The 23,599-nt window shown below is 50.1% G+C and overlaps 1 protein-coding gene across 1 annotated transcript in view; it reads left to right on the plus strand.

Moving 5' to 3' along the window:
- LOC147737941 (uncharacterized) overlaps positions 1 to 23,599 on the plus strand; it is a 34,337-nt gene that overhangs the window by 5,725 nt on the left and 5,013 nt on the right. The window lies entirely within an intron of this gene.

Here is a 23,599-nt window from a genome sequence, read left to right on the forward strand (position 1 = left end):
TGTATTCAGTGACTGACCTTGAACTTGCACCATGTACCCGCCCACCCCTTTGTCGCTTGTGGTGCACTCTTGGTGCTGAACTGAACCTTGCCCTGTACTGACCTTAACTTCCGAAGACTGGTCTTGTAAGTCAATGTTGCATATAAGTATGTTTAATGTTTTTTCCTCCCATTGCTTAACATTGCAAAGTCTGAAAATTGCAGTGTGTCCACTTTTTATATTGAAAATGTATTTCTATTGCGAAAAATATTTATCTAAGACAACGTTCTGTGGTTCTGCAAAATAAATCCAACCAAGTGTCATTTTTATGAATTGGTCTCAGATTTAATCATTGCGTGTGTGTCTCATTTATTGCTACTGTGTGTACAACAAATGCTTACGACTACCCTTGGATAAGCCTAACTGCTCTTTCACACTACTATAAAAGAGAGCATTAGTATTATCTACTTTAGCCTCTGTAAAGCCTTTGGGGATCCACTGGACTCTCTGCACACTCTACCTCTTTTTGGTATAGTAGATAGAGAGCCAGCTTCCTACACTGGGGGCGCAGCGGGAGGGTACACGGCACACTCTACCTCTTTTTGGTATAGTATATAGAGAGCCAGCTTCCTACACTGGTGGCGCAGCGGGAGGGTACACGACACACTCTGCCTCTTTTTGGTATAGTATATAGAGAGCCAGCTTCCTACACTGGTGGCGCAGCAGTAGGGTACACGACACACTCTACCTCTTTTTGGTATAGTATATAGAGAGCCAGCTTCCTACACTGCTGGCGCAGCTGGAGGGTACACGGCACACTCTGCCTCTTTTTGGTATAGTATATAGAGAGCCAGCTTCCTACACTGGTGGCGCAGCGGGAGGGTACACAACACACTCTACCTCTTTTTGGTACAGTATATAGAGAGCCAGCTTCCTACACTGGTGGCGCAGCAGTAGGGTACACGACACACTCTACCTCTTTTTGGTATAGTATATAGAGAGCCAGCTTCCTACACTGGTGGCGCAGCGGGAGGGTACACGACACACTCTACCTCTTTTTGGTATAGTATATAGAGAGCCAGCTTCCTACACTGGTGGCGCAGCGGTAGGGTACACAACACACTCTACCTCTTTTTGGTATAGTATATAGAGAGCCAGCTTCCTACACTGGTGGCGCAGCGGGAGGGTACACAACACACTCTACCTCTTTTTGGTATGGTATATAGAGAGCCAGCTTCCTACACTGGTGGCGCAGCGGTAGGGTACATGACACACTCTACCTCTTTTTGGTATAGTATATAGAGAGCCAGCTTCCTACACTGGTGGCGCAGCGGTGGGGTACACGACACACTCTACCTCTTTTTGGTATAGTAGATAGAGAGCCAGCTTCCTACACTGGGGGCGCAGCGGGAGGGTACACGGCACACTCTACCTCTTTTTGGTATAGTATATAGAGAGCCAGCTTCCTACACTGGTGGCGCAGCGGTAGGGTACACGACACACTCTACCTCTTTTTGGTATAGTATATAGAGAGCCAGCTTCCTACACTGGTGGCGCAGCGGGAGGGTACACGGCACACTCTGCCTCTTTTTGGTATAGTATATAGAGAGCCAGCTTCCTACACTGGTGGCGCAGCGGGAGGGTACACAACACACTCTACCTCTTTTTGGTACAGTATATAGAGAGCCCGCTTCCTACACTGGTGGCGCAGCAGTAGGGTACACGACGCACTCTACCTCTTTTTGGTATAGTATATAGAGAGCCAGCTTCCTACACTGGTGGCGCAGCGGAGGGTACACAACACACTGTACCTCTTTTTGGTATAGTATATAGAGAGCCAGCTTCCTACACAGGTGGCGCAGCGGGAGGGTACACGACACACTCTGCCTCTTTTTGGTATAGTATATAGAGAGCCAGCTTCCTACACTGGTGGCGCAGCAGTAGGGTACACGACACACTCTACCTCTTTTTGGTATAGTATATAGAGAGCCAGCTTCCTACATTGGTGGCGCAGCGGGAGGGTACACGACACACTCTGCCTCTTTTTGGTATAGTATATAGAGAGCCAGCTTCCTACACTGGTGGCGCAGCAGTAGGGTACACGACACACTCTACCTCTTTTTGGTATAGTATATAGAGAGCCAGCTTCCTACACTGGTGGCGCAGCGGGAGGGTACACGGCACACTCTGCCTCTTTTTGGTATAGTTTATAGAGAGCCAGCTTCCTACACTGGTGGCGCAGCGGTAGGATACACAACACACTCTACCTCTTTTTAGTATAGTATATAGAGAGCCAGCTTCCTACATTGGTGGCGCAGCGGTAGGGTACACGACACACTCTACCTCTTTTTGGTATAGTATATAGAGAGCCAGCTTCCTACACTGGTGGCGCAGCGGTAGGGTACACGACACACTCTACCTCTTTTTGGTATGGTATATAGAGAGCCAGCTTCCTACACTGATGGTGCAGCGGTAGGGTACACGACACACTCTACCTCTTTTTGGTACAGTATATAGAGAGCCAGCTTCCTACACTTGTGGCGCAGTGGGAGGGTACACGGCACACTCTACCTCTTTTTGATATAGTATATAGAGAGCCAGCTTCCTACACTGGTGGCGCAGCGGTGGGGTACAAGACACACTCTACCTCTTTTTGGTATAGTTTATAGAGAGCCAGCTTCCTACACTGGTGGCGCAGCGGGAGGGTACACGACACACTCTACCTCTTTTTGGTATAGTATATAGAGAGCCAGCTTCCTACACTGGGGGCGCAGCGGGAGGGTACACGACACACTCTACCTCTTTTTGGTATAGTATATAGAGAGTTAGCTTCCTACACTGGAGGCGCAGCGGGAGGGTACACGACACACTCTACCTCTTTTTGGTACAGTATATAGAGAGCCAGCTTCCTACACTTGTGGCGCAGTGGGAGGGTACACGGCACACTCTACCTCTTTTTGATATAGTATATAGAGAGCCAGCTTCCTACACTGGTGGCGCAGCGGTGGGGTACAAGACACACTCTACCTCTTTTTGGTATAGTTTATAGAGAGCCAGCTTCCTACACTGGTGGCGCAGCGGGAGGGTACACGACACACTCTACCTCTTTTTGGTATAGTATATAGAGAGCCAGCTTCCTACACTGGGGGCGCAGCGGGAGGGTACACGACACACTCTACCTCTTTTTGGTATAGTATATAGAGAGTTAGCTTCCTACACTGGAGGCGCAGTGGGAGGGTACACGACTTTGCGTTTGCTGGACCACTCTGACAATAAGTGACAACAAGATTCAATCCAGAAATTGCCTTTCGTTAAATTGTAGTTTTGCAAATTGACTATTTTTCCAAATTTTGAAATATGTCAGTGCCCTGGTTCGGTCCCCTTGAGTACAGCTGTTTCAAAAGTCGAACTCTTGCTGTAGTTAGGAAACCAATATTAGGGATTTTTCCTCTCCCAAAAGGTTCCCATCTTTGTAAAGACAATGAGTGCCAGAAGTAGTCTCCCGGAAGAGCTGATACAGGTGAAGGAAATCGACCTCACACCTTATGTCTTTAAATATAAAATAGCTCAGAGGCTTGGGTAAAACCTATAGGCTCAGGACTGGGTCAAACCCTTCCAAAGTAAAGCTCCAGGATCTTTTGGCGGAATATGACAAAGAGCATCAGAGGATGACTCTGATCTTACAAGTCCAAATACTGACAATAGGAGTGACCGTGTGACACCCCAAGACAAAGAAGCCTCTTCAGACGAAGAGCTTGCTCTGCTAAGACTAGCCAGGAGGGCAGCTCTAGAAGCCCGACTCCTAGCTACAGAAGAGAGAGAAAGGAGTTTGGCCTAGGACCCATCTTTGGTGGCATCACAATCATAAATAAGGAGAAAGTAGATTCCTTTGACCCTAAAAACCCCAAAGGGATTGGCCCAACATTATTTGAGGGAGATGATATCACCAAGTGGTTCATTGCTTTTGAGCGGGCCTTTTGTAGCAGGCAGGTCCACAGGAAGCCGTGGAGTGCTATCCTGTGGGAAATGTTCTCAGAATAGTGCAGGGATAGACTCCTGACTCTCGGTGAGAAAGAGGCTGAATCCTATGACCTCATGAAGGGTACCCTAAGTGAGGGCTTTGGATTCAGTACGGAGTATAGCACCAGTTTCAGGGAATGTCGAAAAACCCAAAGCCAGGCCTGAGTAGATTTTGTAGACTATTCACTGAAATCACTAGGAGGTTGGTTAGTAGGTAAGAATGTGCATGACTTTGAAGGACTTATACATTTGATAATGAAGGAGCATCTTTTAAGTAATTGTTACCAAGGGAAGCTACATCAATTCCTGGTAGACCTTGATCCACTTTCTCCTCAAGAGTTGGGGATGAAGGCAGACCACTAGGTCAAAACAAGGGTGACCAAGACTCCTGCTGGTGTTCGAGACCAAAAGAAAGAGACCAGAAAACGACCCTAGGGAAATGGGGTAACCCGAAAAAGAAAGATTCTACTTCAGGCCCCCAAAAACCTGTTCAAGAGAGTGGGCCCAGAGACTCTTGACAGCCAAAGGGTGGGTACCAGGGTAAGAACTTGGATCCTAAGATGGGCTTGGTGCCATGGCTGTAGGTCACTTGGGCACTGAGCTTGAGACTCTGGCGGTAAAAACAAGAAATATACCTCTGGTCCACCTGCAGTACCTGCAGCTGCCAATCTCCAGATGGGATCTGAGAGAGCAATTGCCAGGCCAATGAGCTCACTGAGGCGACTCGAGTAGGGGAAGTGGCCTTAGCCACCTTAGCTGCCTGGCCCACTAACATGCACATGGGGTTAGGGTGGAGGCCTTGAGAGACACTGGTGCCAGCACCACCCTGGTGACTGAGCAGATAGTTTCCTTAGAACAGTATCTGCCTGGAAGGACCTTTCCAGTCATCAATGCTGAAAATGTGACAAAAATCCATCCCGCATGCGAGGGTGTCTTTTGATTTGGAAGGAGTTGCTGGCAACAAAGAGGTAGCAGCAGGGCTTAATTTGTAAAAAAAAAATAAGTGCCGGGGCTCCCGATGGGAGGCCACTGCAGCTTGCACCACACATTGCATTCAAGCATTCAAATCGCTCCTTATGCAAAATCGCGCTTTATCGTATCAACTGAGGCCCACGGCAGCAGTTCTTCCACCACTGCTGCTGGCTTTTAACTTAATAAAAAGATTTCTCTGCAAAAGTTACAAGCCAGCAGCAGTACAAGAAGAGCTGCAGCCATGGGCCCCACACTATTATTTAACATGATCGTACATTTCAAAGCTTCAATTGTACACAAATATAACGCTGGTCAAAGGCATTAATTACTTACCTGGAATCCGGGAGAGCCGTCTTAGTTTAAATTAATCAGCGACGGAGGAGGCCTGCTTCTTGACACGCTCATTGCTTCTGTCCTGTGGTGATGATTAACTGCTGCAGCTGCGCAGGGTGCTAGGCGGGCCGCGGGTAAAAACAAATACTGATTCGTCTTATTTGGGGAACAAACTACTAATGTTATATTTTGCAATCTTTTATTGGTAGTGCATTAAGCTTGCACGTTACCAATGAATGACTGCAAAAAGGAAATGAGTTTAAGTAACTCTCAGAAGCTCTTGTTAAGCCATCTTCCCTTCAGTGGGGCAAACTTGTTTGTATCTTTCCTAGAGGACCCGGTTATGGCTTCCCCCTAGCTGGACACCTTGACCAGACCAGAACTAAAGGCCAGGGATGCACCAGAAGGTGAAGGAGATTTGTAACTCCTGTCCCATCTGTCAAGCCAATGGCACGACAGGTGGGCACCCAAAGGCCCCCTTAATCCCGCTTCCAGTTGTTGGCGTTCCCTTTGAAAGGGCAATGATTGACATTGTTGGTCCCCTTGAACCCCCTACAGCATCAGGGAACAGTTCTGCTGGTAGTAGATCATGCCTCCAGGTATTCCGAGGCTATTCCCCTCTGGACTACCACTGCCCCTGCAGTGGCGAGGGCCGTCATTAGCATCTTTACCAGGGTGGGCTTCCCTAAGGAGGTGGTGTCATACTGAGGTACCAACTTCATGTCTGGCTACTTGAAACACATGTCGAAGGAGTGTGGAGTGAATTACCGGTTCACTACCCTCTACCACCCACAATGTAATGGCTTTGTTTTTTTTTGTTTTTTAGAACTTTATTTTAATTTTGTCAACATACAACCTGGCAGTCAGAGTATACATAGACATATCATACCAATATGCTCTACGTAAGTAGGTTAATCAAGAAGCAATCAATAATTACACATGCACTAATCTGCTTTCCCATTCTCCAGGTAATCAATAAGTGTCCCATTCCCCTAATTGGGAATGTACCTTATACTTCTCATATTCGTCCCCAGTGTCGTAGTGTTCTGCCTCATAGGTTTCAGAGCCAGAGTCTGTGTCTGTTGTCACTCGGGAAGCAGGAGCTAGGAGTTATCTGTATGAGCACGGCAAGTGTTTAGTGTATCCTCAAATATGTCATTCTTTCTGCTAAGGCGCATATGTGTCTCCTCAGCTAGGGCCCAGTCGAGCGCATCTCTATGCCAGAGCGCAATCGTTGGGGCATGCTGGGACAGCCATGGGATTACAATTCTACGTCATGCCAGTACCATAGGCGACTGACCAAATTTATAGGTTATCTTGCACCCTTCTTGCATCTAAAGAGGCCTAATAAACAGCATTTGGTTGTCCGCTCAATACTTAGTTGTGTGGCATGCTCCATTTCATCGACAGCTAGTTGCCAGAAGGAGTGCATTGCATCGCAGGGCCATGGTTAATGTAAGAAATCAGCCCCCACAGTATTGCAGCGCAGGCATATATCTGGGCAAGACACGACCATTCGATAAAGGTCTTGTGGCGTTAAGTAGGTTCCTCGCAGAAAATTATAATGTATCAGTCGAAAATGGGCATTACTAGAAACCATGCATGTTAGTTCACAGGACCGCTGCCAGTCTTGATCTTCCATTGGAATGTCAAAGTCTAAATTCCAGGCCTCTCGGGTCCGTGTGTAGTGTCTACTGTACAGTTTAAAATGCAGCCCTTTGGGGGTGCGAGGGGTCGTGGCTCCTCCCCCTTCCTTTCGGGGAGGTTGCAACCAATAGCAGCAGTACCATCCCTATCAGGGCCAACCGCGTTACTCCCCCTCCCTGCAACAGCAGTCGTTACGACAGCCGCAGGCTGCCTCTTACAAGCAGTACAGAGGAAAATCCTCCTACTGAAGTAGAGATTCCTCAAAAAAGCAGTGACAACTGCCATCTGTCTACCGCTCTTCCCATCACTCTGACCAAAGATGGAGGGCGGATCTCCCATTTCTTTGCCAATTGGTCCGCAATAACTACAGATCGATGGGTTTTGGACATGGTGTCCAGAGGCCACACTCTGGAATTTGTGAAATTCCCTCCAAATTCTCCCCCCAGAGGTCCTCCTCCTGCCCATCTGAAGGAACTTTTATGCCAAATCAATCTCATGTTAAGGAAAGGAGCGATCAACGTGTACCGAATCTTCAAAGGGATGCAGGCTTCTATTCAAGATTCCATTCTGGACCTTCGTTCCCTCAAAAAGTTCCTCAAGAAGCAAACTTTCCGGATGTTGTCTCTCCTAAAAGGGCTTCAATTATTGTCTCAAGGGGATTACAAGCCAACACTGGACCTTCAAGATGCCTATTTTCATGTCCCTATCTTACCCAGACAGAGAAAATTCCTGCGCTTCAGAGTGACTGGCAGAGATTTCCAATTCCAAGTCCTTCCATCTGGCCTTCGCTCTGCACCCGAATGTTCACCAAAGTCTTGGTGCCGGCTGCAGCACATCTTGGTCAACTTGTGTCCAAATATTTTGCTACCTCGACAACTGCCTTATAAAGGCCTAGTCGTTCGCAGTCGCAAACAGACACACTCAATCATGCCTGTCTCTGTGTCTTTCCATCACTCTGGAGAAGTCTCAGTTCACCCCCTCTCAAGTGAGGACCTTCTTGGGGGCTATCATAGACACACAGCAAACAAGGGCTTTTGTCTCCAATGAAAGACAACAGCAGATTTCCAAACTGGCAACTCTCCTGTGCACATAAAAGTATGTTTCTGTTCGACAGTTCAAATCGCTTCTGGGGATGCTGTCTTCCGATATTCCCCTAATTCCCAACTGTCGCCTCAAAATAGGACCCTGACTGGAGAACTCGACAACCAATTGCAACAAGTTTCAGGGTCCTTCGACAATGTCATCAACATCACTTCTCAGATATGAAGAGCATTGCTATGGTGGACTCGCATACCAAACATCTTTGCAGTTCGTTTGTAGTGGACACTCCAAGTTCCATCCTCACGACAGATGCCTCCCTCGAATGGTGGGAAAGTCATCTTCAAGCCCTCACAGTCAAGGGGAAATGGGACAACCACCTATGAACTTGGCACATAAACCTTTTGGAGTTACTGGCAATATTCCCGGCTCTGAATCCTTTTGCACCCTCATTCAAGGAGCTTCAGTGTTGATCTGAATGGACAACACAACAACCTGACCCCAGGCCACCCCCCACGCCGCTCGGCTCCTCCGCTGTGACTGCATCTCTGCCCCCGGTGTCGCAGGTTCGCCCCTGACCTCGGTGTCCCCCTGCTGCTGCCTTCTCCTTCTTTCTGCTGCTGCCCTCACTTGTGACTTGTGAATTGTGCTTTTTTTTCTGGACTCCTGCATTTTTCGTAGTTGCTGTTGTATCCCAGCCCTCAGTCTGTGCCCCCCGCTCCCCCCTTCCCGCCGCAGCTCCCCCGCGGCCCGCCCCTTTTCTTTTGTATCCCCTGCCCATTGGCCGCCCCGCTCCCGCCTCCCAGCTGCTCCTCCCTCTCACTTGGCCTCATATGGAGGCCGCATGGCGCAGGTGAGTGTGACCTGACCCCAGGCCACCCCCCACGCCGCACGGCTCCTCCGCTGTGACCGCGTCTCTGCCCCCGGCGCCGCAGGTTCGCCCCTGACCTCGGTGTCCCCCTGCTGCTACCTTCTCCCTGCTGCTGCCCATCCTTGTGACTTGTGAATTGTGCTTTTTTTTCTGGACTTCTGCATTTTTCAGTATTTTTCGTAGTTGCTGTTGTATCCATGTCTGTGTGCCCCCCGCTCCCTGCTTCCCGCCGCTGCTCCCTCGCACCGCCTCCCCTTTTTCTTTTGTACCCCCTGCCCATTGGCCACCCCGCTTCCGCCTCCCAACTCCTCCTCCCTCCCACTTCATCTCATATGGAGGCCACACGGCGGCAGAGCGCAGCGGGCGCCCCGAAGGCGCTCCAAAGGCAAGCCCGTCTGCATCTGGACCGCGACCAGCGCCAGGACCCCTGGCCCTCAACGATGCCTGCCCACCCGACGGACTTACGCCGCCACCATCCACGCACTCAACGCCGGCCGGAACCCCGCCTGCTACCGAGCCATCCCGAAACGCACCCACGGACCCTTCACCTGCCAAGCCTGCAAATTCACCTGCCTCCAAACCTGCACCACACCCGCCAAGTCAGCTACCAGCAACAATCACCTCAAGTGCATCCTGCTCAACACCCGCTCCGTCCACAGGCACGCAATCGAACTCTGGAACCTCCTGGATACATCACCAGACGTCACCTTCCTCACAGAAACCTGGATGAACGCCTTCTCAGCCCCCAACATCGCCATCCCGGATGGCTACAAGATCACCCGGAGGGACCGCGTCAACCAAACCGGAGGAGGCATCGCCATCGTCCACAGAAACACCATCCAAATCACGACCAACTCCGACGACACCCTCACCGCCACCGAGCACCTTCACTTCCAGATACACACCGACCCCAAGACCACCCTCAGGGGCACTCTCATCTACGGACCCACGGGACCACGCACACAATTCAGCGAAGCCATCGCAGACTTCGTCAGCCCGCACGTCCTAACCTCCTCAGACTACATTCTCCTAGGGGACCTCAACTGCCACCTGGAGAACAACAATGACAGCAACACCGCCGCCCTGCTGGACAACCTCGCCAACCTCGGACTCCAGCAAGCACATCTCCTTCAGCCACTCCACCGGACTACACTGGACAGATCACAGCTGCGTGCATTTCAACTTCAGGAGAACCACGACCCACCACCACCCGCAACAGGTTCCTCGCAGAAGCTGTCGCAAGATCACCACCGACCAGCTCACCACCTCCCTCAGCCAGAACCCTCCCACCAACACGACGGACCCCAACGAAGCAGCCCGCAACCTCACACAGTGGCTTACCAACTGCGCCAATGAACTCTCACCACTGAAGAACCCTCCCAGCAGACCCGGCAGCAAGAAAGCCTCATGGTTTGCCAACGACCTCAAAAACTCCAAGAACACCTGCCGCACCCTCGAGAAAGCTGGCGCCACAACCAGAGAACAGAAAACAGCCCTCAAAAACGCCAACCGCAAACACCACCAGCTGATCCGCACCACCAAAAGGACAACATTCAAAGAACAACTGGACAACAACACCTATTACAGCAAGGAACTCTTCAGCATCGTTAAAGAGCTCTCCAACCCCAGCACCTGTAACCCCAGCACCTGCAACAACGACATCAAACCATCGCAAGACCTCTGCGACTCACTCGCCTCGTTCTTCACCGCAAGATCGCCGACACAACAGCTTCGGCGCACAGACCATGCACCCTACCACCGAACTATCGCCCCCCGCCACCACCACCCTACGCACCTGGACCTCGGAAAGCACCGAAGACACCACCCGAACGATTAACACCATCCACTCCGGCTCCCCAAACGACCCCTGGCCACACCACATCTTCAACAATGCCGACTCCATCATCGCACCCCAACTCCGGGACATCATCAACAGCTCCTTCGCATCCACCACCTTCCCGGAGAGCTGAAAACATGCCGAGCTCAGCGCCCTCCTGAAGAAACCCACCATGGACCCCACGGACCTCAAGAACTTCCGCCCCATCTCGCTCCTCCCGTTTCCGGCCAAAGTCATTGAGAAGACCATCAACAAACAACTCTCTGCCTTCCTCGAGACAAACGGATCCCTCGACCCCTCACAGTCCGGTTTCCGAGCAAACCACAGCACCGAGACCGCCCTCATCGCAGCTACTGACGACATCAGGTCTTTGCTCTACAACGGTGAAACAGTTGCCTTCATCCTCCTGGACCTCTCAGCAGCCTTCGACACCGTGTGCCACTGCACCCTAATACAGCGCCCCAGCAACATCGGAATCCAAGGAAAGGCCTTGGATTGGATCATCTCGTTCCTCATCGGAAGAACCCAGAGAGTCCGCCTCCCCCCGCTCCGATCCGCGGCCACAGAAGTCATCTGCGGCGTACCGCAAGGATCCTCACTCAGCCCAACCCTCTTCAACGTCTACATGAGCCCCCTCGCAGCCATCGCACACCAACACAACCTAATCATCATCTCCTACGCTGACAACACCCAGCTGATCCTCTCCCTCACCAACGACCCCACCACCGCAAGAGCCAGCCTCCAGCAAGGAATGAAAGACGTCGCGGAATGGATGAAGCTCAGCCGTCTGAAACTGAACTCAGACAAGACGGAAGTCCTCATCCTGGGACCATCCCCCTCTGCCTGGGACGATTCCTGGTGGCCCCCTGCCCTAGGCACCGCCCCCCAGCCAACGGACCATGCACGCAACCTGGGCTTCTTCTTGGACTCCACCCTCAAGATGACCAAGCAAGTCAACGCCGTCTTGTCATCCTGTTTCAACACCCTGCGCATGCTTCGAAAAATCTTCCGGTGGCTCCCCACCAAAACCAGGAAGGCGGTCACCCAGGCCCTCGTCACCAGCCGACTAGACTATGGGAACACCCTCTACGCTGGAACCACAGCCAAACTCCAGAAAAGACTCCAGCGCATACAGAACGCACCTGCAGGACTCATCTTGGACATCCCCCGTCACAGCCACATCTCTCCTCATCTGAAAGACCTGCACTGGCTCCCCGTCAACAATAGGATCATGTTCAGACTCCTCACCCATGCACACAAGGCTCTCCACGACATGGGCCCCAAATACCTCAACAGATGCCTCACATTCTACACACCCACCCGCCAGCTCCGATCCGCCAGCCTCGCCCTTGCCACCGTCCCATGCATTCGCAAACCCACCGCCGGAGGAAGATCCTTCTCCTACCTGGCGGCCAAGACATGGAACTGCCTCCCCACCCACCTACGGCTGACCCAGGACCATCTCACCTTCAGGAAACAACTCAAGACCTGGCTCTCAAGCATGCATTATGTGACCAAACAAGGGGGCACGAGATACACTTTGCTATCCCTAAAAGCTGAGCAAATTTGGGATTGGGCGATTCAACATCAGATCACAGCAGTCCATGTTCCGGGGGTATCCAACCTTCTAGCGGACTCCCTGAGCAGGTCGGTCTCGTCAAACCACTAGTGGGAAGAACTTCATCAGCCGACGCTGGATTGCAGCTTTCAGCTTTGCGGACACCCCAATCTGGATTTATTCGTGACCAACCTGAACCGCAAATGCCCATTCTATGCAAGTTGGCTTCCCCACTCAGAATCGTGAAGAAATGCGTTTTTGATGAACTGGTCAAAAATATATGCTCATGCTTTTCCACTGATTCCTCTAGTCGCAAGGGAACTTTGGAAAATGCAGAAAGAACCCTGCGGCATTCTTCTCATAGCCCCCAGATGGCCTCGCCAGTTCTTTTTTTTTGGGGGGGGGGGAACCTTTATTGTTATTTCAAACAAATACAAGTATGGGCCTACAACCACTAGGGCCAGTCGCTAATCAGTTTTCATCACAGTAAGACAGTTATGACACGACTCGGCAGCGCGTGAATCGGAGGTCCAATAGATTCGGATAAAACTTGTTATCGAGCGTACCAACTAAATAACAGGATTCAAAAAGGCTCCATTTTATAATATAAAGATAAAAGGATCAGGTGCCATACAATAATACAGAGTCACACAAAGGGCGGGCCAAATAGCAAGATATCACAGGTAGAACGATTACAGTTGGGACAATGGCGCCAAAGCATATGAATCAGGATAAACAAGCATACAGTCACAGTTCGCACCAGTTAAGAGCCCGCCCATTGATACTGAAAATACTATAGGAAGTATAGGCACAGATTACGAAAGATCGATAATAGGCACGAGAAGTGACCCACTATGCTGATCCAAAAAAATTAAGAAACAAAAAAAAGCGAAAGAAAGGAAACGAAAGAGAAAAAAGGCCATAGAAAAAAAGAAAGGCAAAACAAAAAATCCTTTCCCCCAAACCCCCACCCTGCACCCCTGCAGATGACTACGGCCTACCCCCCCTACCAGCGTGCCTGTCGCCCCAGAGAACTGAAACCCGAAATATAGAGAAAGCGAAGAAATATAAAGGAGTAACTAAACCCCGACACTAAAAGTAGAAATGCAGGAGGGCATTGTCATACATATTCCCGGTCTCCCCCCCCCCCCCGCCTTAACAAAGAATCCCCCACAAAGCAGTCGTATTCGATCGAAACACAATATAGGAGTTCACTGGAGGAAACTACAAACACCGCCCGGTCTCCGTTAACCTAGTATAGCAAGTCCCGTTACCGATTAAACCACATTAGTAAACCCAGAACAACAGTCTCAGCCTTGACCCCGTCGATCAAACATGTTGACTCCCTCCGGTAAGTACAACTCCATCCTCAAATTGTCAACATATACATAGAAGTTGCCGAAATATAGTCTGCTAGGTGGAGAAAAGATGGCAAACCCCAAAGTACATGGCCGGTTCCGACGACGCCCCTCCCCGACTCCAAGGCCCGACACTGTTTCCTCCGCCATCTTGATGAACCAGCAGGGAAGGGGGTGCGACACAATCCATCGCGGTTCACAGTCCCGACCAAAAGTTACCAGAATGGGAACAGCAGTTAAATGTTCCATTGATAGTGAAACCGAGGATTCCGACAATACATCCAATACACAGATCGTACCATGTTCAAACAGTTCCACTTCAGTAGGGGCAGGCACATCTCCATGCACAGGGTCTGATTGCACCGCTGGGGTGTCTATCGAGAGTAGAGCCGGCCGTCGAGTCCCGTTCAATGAATCAGGGTCCGGTCCCGATCGTCTAATTCCGTCTGCTGCCGCCATCAGTTTACAGACCCGGGCATCCATATTCACATGATGTGCCTCAAGAGCTGCCAGCACAGACCGCAGTGACGGGCCATACTCAGCCCGCTCCGCCAGGTCTCGCACGACATCAGGCATGGTGACCCCCTCGGAGAGCCCGCTCTCCCCGAGGGAAAGTTAAGCGGAGTAGGGATGAGCCGTGAGAGACGGGTCGTTAACATGCGCTCTTGTGCGCCAAGTCTCCAACCCAAAGGCCCCGACGGGGCCCAAACCGGGCCTCCGGGTCAGGGACCTCCGCCACACCGCCTCGGGCGTCACACGTCTCCTCACCTTCGATACGAGACCAGGCAGCAGATCGGCAGCAAAGCAGTCCAAAAGATGTTGAAAGTTCCATGGACCGGACCCTGCCGCTCTCACCAGTCCGCTGTTGTTCAACTGGGACCCGGCAGGATCAGCACTCGAGACCCCGGCTTCCAGACTGGGTTAGGCCGCAAATCAAACCACGACATTACTCAACTCCACAATGTCGGAAAAGTCTCGGGATTGCTCCATCGGACTGCAGATCAGTTCATAGATACGGATATGTGGCGGAAAATCAGGATATACGACAGGATCTGCGAGCGAAAGACGGAGGTCGGCGGAGCCGGGAGACTAAGCGGCCATCTTGTTTGCTGTCGTAGCTCCTCCCTGGCCCCGCCAGTTCTGGTTTACGGAGCTCCTCCTTCTGTCGGAGTGCAATCCAATTTGGCTGCGCCCAATTTCGATTCTTCTTACTATGAACCATGGCCTGATCTGCCATCCGAATCCTACTGGTGCCTGAGCACTGTGAGTTTGCTAATTTGATTATTCCTCCGGACTGCAGGGAGGTCCTCACTAACGCTAGAGCACCCTGCAATATCAAAACTTACAAACTCAAGTGGAAACGGTTCTATCTTTGGTGTGAAGCTTCAAATTCTTCAGTTTAACTCTGAGAAGACAGAGATTCTACACTGCGCAGTAGATAGAATCCCTTCTAAACTTCCGCTTGAGTTTTGTCCAACATCCCCTGCTACTCCATTGGCTCCCAGTAGCGTGGTACATAATCTGGGATTCATGATTGACAACAAATTTACATTAGAAAACTGTCAACAAAACAGCTGGAAGTGGTTTTACTCTGATCAGAGCATTTCGGAAAATCCTTGCGATGTTCTCTTAACAGAACAGAGCGATGATAGTCCGTAGCACCATCCTCAGTAAGCTGGACTATTGTGATGCCCTGTTGCTAGAATCCCCGCAATATCTGATTGAGAGATTGCAGAGAGTACAGACCATGGTGGCCAAAATGGTACTAGTGCAACCACGCCACACCTCCGCCTCCCGGGCACTCTCAGATTTACACTGGCTGCCAGTCTCGCAGAGGATATGATTTAAGTCACTATGTATAATATTTAAGGCTCCACATGGTCAAGGGCCCAAATCTTTGCAGGAGAAACTGACATGGTATGTCCCTCCACGAGCACTGTGCTCCTCATCGGCTAATCTGGTGAGGGTGCCTAGAGTTAGGAAAGTCAAATCAGGAGGTAGGGCCTTCAGTGCGGCAGCGTCCCGCCTTTGGAATACTCTTCCATTTGATACGAGACAAATGGACAACATCCTGCAGTTTAGAAAAAGGTTTAAAACCTGGCTCTACCCTCGGGTATGGTCCTTGGCATCCTGCTAACTCCTTCCTGGCAGGGGACACAGTCTCTCGGCCCTAAGCTAGTCGCCTGTATCACAGCGCCAGGTTACCCGTAGGGTGTCAGTTGCTAACTTAAATAAATAAATAAATGTTCACCCTGTTCACTCTACGCCAAAGCAGCGTCTGCCTTTTTTCTTACAATTAGCAAAATCCAGACTCTCTCACTCTACTCTGAACGTTTTTCTGGATGCCGTTTCCAGATTCCAGCACGATGGCTCCAATTCTCTTTATTCTTCAAGAATTATTCAACAATTTTTCAAAGGCTTATTCCAGATGTTCCCTCCAATTTGACGCCCGCCTCCTCCTTGGCATCTGAACATTGTGTTGGCACAACTCATGAAGTCCTCATTTGAGCCCATTCGTAGGGCTGATCTTAAATTTATCTCCTGGAAGACATCGCAGCTTTTAGCTCTTACTTCAAGTCAGCGAGATACAAGCTTTTACTATCAAACCACCTTTTCTTCAATTCACCAAAGACGCTGTGGTGCTCCGCACTAATCCAGCCCTAATTCCTAAAGTTCCATCTGATTTCCACCTGAATGAGCCTGTCATCTTGAAGACTTTTTTCCCTAATCCACAGTCGCCAGCAGCAAAGACTTTACATTCTCTATATGTTAAGAGATGTTTGACATTTTATTTGCAAAGAACAACCAGTATTCGTAAAACTGATCAGCTCTTCATAGCCTACGGCAGGATGCGTAAAGAACTTCCAGTTGCTAAACAGACTATTGCACGTTGGATATCTAGAGAAGTTTCCTTTTGCAATCAGCAAGCAGGCAAGACACTTGAAGCAACGATTAAAGCGCAATCTACTAGAGCAGTCTCCTCTTCTACTTCTCTCTTTACTGGTGTGCCTCTTCATCAGATTTGCAGAGCTGCGACCAAGCACTACAGTCTGGAAGCTGCCAACAATGCTGACACAGCTGTTGAGCAAGCGGTGCTACGTAATCTTTAGGTCTCGCGACCTATCGATGTGCGCAAGCGCATCGAGCGGAGCGAGAATTCAAGTGGCGAAAACATCGCCAAACCAAAGGGCTTTCAGCCCCGCGGTTTTCATGCAGTTCACGTGAACCACGTGATTAAACATGCACGCGCATTCAGGGCCAGCCCAGCACATCAAAGGGCTTCTCCTCCCCTAATTATTCATGGCCGGCCGGCCGTACTTTCAGTTTCCCGAAACGGCTTCTTCTCACCTAATTAGGGGAGGAGAAGCCCTTTGATGTGCTTCACACCAATGGGCCTCACAGTCATTCCTAAGTCAGTACTCTGCCTCTGCCCAAGACCTGCCTTCTAACACTTTGAGCCTCGCAGGCAGGCCGTGGCCAATTGCTGCTTGTTTGTATTTGCTTCGGCTGCCATTCTTTATCTTCTTGGCTTAGCGCGGTGTCCACGTCCCTGTGTCTGCTTCATGGTGTATGCGTTTTATTTATTTATTTCATTTGTTGCCACAACTCTTAGCGGGATAACATAAGTCCTCAGACTCCACGATCTGCTCATGTAACATGGTTGCTCCACAAGACGCTTTACACATTACACTCATCTGCCTGAAGTGGGAGAGCATATGTCATAAGTACATATGTTCTCTTCTTTTGCCTCTGAGTTTTAAACAAGCAAAGCTGGTCCTTCTGTACTTGCAGTTTCACTTCTAATGTGTGTTGTTATTTATCATGATTTTTAGCTGAGGTGTATCACGCTCGTTCATGAGTTTGATCTTTTCATACTGTGAAATGTTTTCTAAGTTGTTTTTGATTGCCCTACCGCTGGAGGTCTCCCTGTGCTACATTTAGCCTCTGACACATGCAACACCACTCAACCACGCAATGCCACGCAACAACGCAACGCCACTCAACCATGCAACGCCACTCAACCATGCAACGCCACTCAACCATGCAACGCCACTCAACCATGCAATGCCACTCAACCATGCAATGCCACTCAACCATGCAACGCCACTCACACATGCAACGCCACTCACACATGCAACGCCACTCACACACGCAACGCCACTCACACACGCAACGCCACTCACACACGCAACGCCACTCACACACGCAACGCCACTCACACATGCAACGCCACTCACACACGCAACGCCACTCACACATGCAACGCCACTCACACATGCAACGCCACTCACACATGCAACACCACTCACACATGCAACGCCACTCACACATGCAACGCCACTCAACCATGCAACGCCACTCAACCATGCAACGCCACTCAACCAAGCAACGCCACTCAACGATGCAACGCCACTCAACCACCCAACGCCACTCAACCACCCAATGCCACTCAACCACCCAACGCCACTCAACCACGCAACGCCACTCAACCACGCAACGCCACTCAACCACGCAACGCAACTCACACATGCAACTCCACTCAACCACGCAACGCCACTCACACATGCAACGCCACTCACACATGCAACGCAAATCACACACGCAATGCCACTCACACACGCAACGCCACTCACACATGCAACGCCACTCACACACGCAACGCCACTCACACACGCAATGCCACTAACACACGCAACGCCACTCACACACGCAACGCCACTCAACCACACAACGCCACTCAACCACGCAACGCTACTCACACACGCAACGCCACTCACACACGCAACGCCACTCACACATGCAACGCCACTCACACATGCAACGCCACTCACACACGCAACGCCACTCAACCACACACCACCACTCAACCACGCAACGCCACTCAACCACGCAACGCCACTCAACCACGCAACGCCACTCAACCACGCAACGCCACTCAACCACGCAACGCCACTCACACATGCAATGCCACTCACACATGCAACGCCACTCAACCACGCAACGCCACTCAACCACGCAACGCCACTCACACATGCAACGCCACTCACACATGCAACGCCACTCACACATGCAACGCCACTCACACATGCAACGCCACTCACACACGCAACGCCACTCACACACGCAACTCCACTCACACACGCAACGCCACTCACACATGCAACGCCACTCACACATGCAACGCCACGCACCCACGCTACACGACTAACACATGCAACGCAACTTACTCACGCAACGCCACTCACACACGCAACGCCACTCACACATGCAACCCCACTCATCCACGCAACCCCACTCATCCACGCAACCCCACTCGCACACGCAACGCAACTCACACACGCAACACAACTCACACACGCAACGCCACTCACACATGAAACGCAACTCACACATGAAACGCAACTCACACATGCAACGCCAATAACACATGCAACGCCAATAACACATGCAACGCCACTCACACATGCAACACCACTCACACATGCAACGCCACTCACACATGCAACGCCACTCACACATGCAACACCACTCACACATGCAATGCCACTCACACACGCAACACCACTCACACACGCAACGCCTATCACACACGCAACGCCACTCACACACGCAACACCACTCACGATGCCAATAGGTCTCGCAGTAGGAAAGTTGGAGCTATTACAAGTGCAAATAACAATGCCATTTATTTTTGTTTTCATTTAAAAAACATAAACGGCTTTGTCATTTACAAAACCAATAGCTCCAAATTTCCTACTGCGAAACCTATTGGCAACGCCAGTGCTTGTTTTAAGTAAGGTGAGCCTCTGTTTCTTACCTCCTCCTGCACACATTGTATATATGTATATATTTCTGCTTTGGCAGATGTGCCCATGTTTACTGCTATACTGTAATATACATATATTATTCTCTCGTACTCTGTTTACAATGTACTTATGGCTTACTATGCACAGTTCTCAAATTACTGCTATCTACTCTGATTCAAGCATGTGAATCTATGAAAGATACCGCAATACTGGAGAAGAACTTATGTTACTTACCTGAAAACTGTGCTTCTCCAGTATTGATATCTTTCATAGATTCACATGTGACTCACCCACCTCCCCTCAGAGGCTCCCCTCTTCTCCTTGGCTCTTATGCCACACTTGTGCTAAAGAATTGGAGAGCCTGAGCCTCTGAGGAGAAGGTTCCAGAGGGTTCTGTCACCTGATTGGCTGGAGTTTGGACCATATCTAATGACTTGGACATGACTGTCGCCCTCACTCTATGTGTCGCCCTCACTCTGTCTGTCGCCCTCACTCTGTCTGTCGCCCTCACTCTGTCTGTCGCCCTCACTCTGTCTGTCGCCGTCTGTCGCCCTCACTCTATCTGTCGCCGTCTGTCTGTCTGTCGCCCTCACTCTGTCTGTCTGTCTGTCGCCCTCACTCTGTCTGTCTGTTGCCCTCACTCTGTCTGTCGCCCTCACTCTGTCTGTCACCCTCACTCTGTCTGTCGCCGTCTGTCTGTCGCCCTCACTCTGTCTGTCGCCGTCTGTCTGTCTGTCGCCCTCACTCTGTCTGTCTGTCTGTCGCCCTCACTCTGTCTGTCTGTCGCCCTCACTCTGTCTGTCTGTCTGTCGCCCTCACTCTGTCTGTCACCCTCACTCTGTCTGTCGCCGTCTGTCTGTCGCCCTCACTCTGTCTGTCGCCATCTGTCTGTCTGTCGCCCTCACTCTGTCTGTCGCCGTCTGTCGCCCTCACTCTGTTTGTCTGTCTGTCGCCCTCACTCTGTCTGTCTGTCTGTCACCCTCACTCTGTCTGTCTGTCGCCCTCACTCTGTCTGTCTTTCTGTCGCCCTCACTCTGTCTGTCTGTCGCCCTCACTCTGTCTGTCTGTCTGTCGCCCTCACTCTGTCTGTCTTTCTGTCGCCCTCACTCTGTCTGTCTGTCGCCCTCACTCTGTCTGTCTGTCTGTTGCCCTCACTCTGTCTGTCGCCCTCACTCTGTCTGTCTGTCTGTCGCCCTCACTCTGCCTATCTGTCGCCCTCACTCTGCCTATCTGTCGCCCTCACTCTGCCTTTCTGTCGCCCTCACTCTGTCTATCTGTCGCCCTCACTCTGTCTGTCTGTCTGTCTGTCTGTCACCCTCACTCTGTCTGTCTGACTGTCGCCCTCACTCTGTCTGTCTGACTGTCGCCCTCACTCTGTCTGTCTGTCGCCCTACCACAGCATCACTCAAGGGCACCACAAGATCACTATGCGCTACCACAGCATCACTGAACGCCACAGCATCACTCAGCGCCACCAAAACATCACTCAGCGCCACCACAGCAGCAATCTGTGTAACAATTCAACAACAACTAGTTCAAATATGTTCTCTCAATGTTTCAAGCTTTATTACAAATGTCACAAAAAGATGTTAATATTTCACTTCTGTTCTTGGATTTTCGTCACAATAAAATACACTGAACATAACCTTCACAAAAGTTATTTACAAGAGTTTAAGCAATTGCCATTATAAATTACAATAACTTTTACTTCAGTATTAATTATTAAAAAAAATTAAAGCCATTGTTATTTGTAATATCAATGATCTAAGTCACGTAAATACAACACATATTGCATTACAAATGCTATAAGTGTCACACTTGCGAAAGTTAAAACTATTGGCATTGTAAATGACAAAGCTATTAATTTAGCTATTTTCAAAACCAACACATAAATAAAAAAATGTGTCATTTACAATACCAATAGCTCAAACTTTCCTAATGCAAGACCTATTGCATTGCAAATGCTTGTTATAATTACAAGGGTGTGATAACACCACATAACACTGCATAAGCAACAAGTGCAGATTAAACCACAGGGTTCAAATAAACCCCCACACACACCGTAACATTAAACCTGTACTAAACACACACGCCGCAATAACAGGTCATAGAAACATCATAGAAAGACTGATGCACATAATGAAGCAGACCTAGAGATACATGCATAGCACCGACAAGATAAAGGTCTTGATTTAGAGTTTGGTGAGCAAGGTACTCCTTCACAAGCGTGGTGGAGTACTCTGTCCAACAAGGACCACCAGGGAATATCTGGCAGCCGTGATGAGAATTTGTTTTTAAATGAATCCCACTTCCTGGGAGTAGATTAATCAGGGAGAAAGTTCCAAGGGTGTGAGGGTGATTAGTTATTGGTTTTTAAAAACAAACTCCAGCTTTGGAAGCTTGTTTTTGAAAAACACAAAAGTTGGTGAATGGCCGCCTGAAACATCCCCAAGGGATCCAGAGAATTGTAGATCAACTTCCTATAGATGGTTGAGATTGCTTTTTCGGTCAGGGGATTAGTTAGCAGCTGGTCCTCCAGTAGGGATGCATCAGGCAACTTCCCCCCCTTCCCAGATGTTACCTTGCAGAGCGTGACCCACCTGCAAATGTCAGAACGATTTCTAGTCGCCTAATTCATACCAACCAGACCATCGAGTTGCACCTCCACCAGCGAATGGTCTGAGATTCCCCCTGCTATGTGCGTAGCGGCCCTAAAATCATCTTTACGGACAGTCCGGGTGAAAAGATAGTGCAGGCATGCCAGACTACCAGGTGCTGCAGACAGGTGCGTCCAGTTATGATACCCTCTTCCCCTCTAGGGGCATTTAGGAGTATCATGAATATAGTATAGGGTCAGTTCTGTCACTCCAGTCACCCCAATGCATGTATGCTCTGTCGTAAGTGTCTTACCCTTTCACAGGATGAGTCAGTCTTGTCTGGGTCTCTTTCCTGTTTCCCGACATTTGAATGTCATGCCCGAAGACTCGAGAGAGCAGTGACCCACCAGGAGGCTTTTGTGGAGCGCTTTTGTCTTGGATATAGTGCTGCATTCAGTAGGGCACCCACTCTGTCTTTTCTTTACAGTTGCCTGAAGATCAGCAGTCCCAAGGTAGCAGTCACACCTGGCCTGTCTGTAAGTGCAGCACCCTCTGGAGGCCTGACCATCAGCAATTGAGCCCACATTATGGCCGGCTGGACCACAGGCGTAAGCTCAGACAGGGTGTTCGACACTGGAGTAGTTGTACTCCCTCATGGTCCTCTGACACAGAATAGTCGGAAATTCAGCAGCTAAAAGCCCAACACAGGCTCTCCAGGAAGTCAGTAGATTCAGACTCTGTTGTGTTAGGAATTTGGCAAATGCAACCTTGAACGGGCTGGTTGGCAGCACACAGTCGTCCAACTGGGCCTCAACAATCATGTTGTCGTAGAGTTCTATTTTCTGCCTTGAACTGTTGGGAGAGTCTTGGCGGGGGAGGAGGGGGTCCCTCAGACTAGCTGGTCCTGCTGGATGGCTTTCCGGCCCGCCCTACAGATACCGGGGATGTGTCGGACCTTGCTTTTTCCAGGACAGCCTTGTCCTCCTGCTGGATAGTCAAACTCCCTCCCTTTCTTACCAGACAGGCAGGCTTCTAGGCAGACTTCTAGGCTCTTCATGACAGGCACACAGCTTCTCCATTAAGTAATTCAGCCTGCAGGTGATGTCCCTTCAACTTAGATAAACTGTCAGGCTGACACCATCCCTGGTGGCACAGCAGGCACCTGTGTACTTTGTAGAGCACTTTATTCCTTGGTAACAGAGGACTTTGAACTCTGGTATAAATGAGGGATAGATGGTCCCACTTGTATACACAACTGGCAGGCAGGAGATGCAGTTTACTCTGTCGCACTCTCACATTGCATTTATGCTACGCGCACCAACACCCTAAACATGCACTTGATGTTATCGCAAAGTCTGGGCACAGGTATAGAAATGGAGCATTACATGGGTGTGTCAGTAGAAAGCCACTCCACTAACCATGATGCAAAGATCTAATCAGGCTATTGATCCTTACAACAGGGTGCATTGCCATCACCTCTCTAGCTGTTAAACCCATGACAGTCCTCTGCCTTAAATGAGGGCACACTTGGTGTAACCCTCCAGGTCACAGGACCGGTCCAAGATCTCTCATAGTTCCTTGT

This window comes from Lissotriton vulgaris, chromosome 1_1 (genome assembly GCF_964263255.1).
Source record: "Lissotriton vulgaris chromosome 1_1, aLisVul1.2, whole genome shotgun sequence".
NCBI lineage: Eukaryota > Metazoa > Chordata > Amphibia > Caudata > Salamandridae > Lissotriton > Lissotriton vulgaris.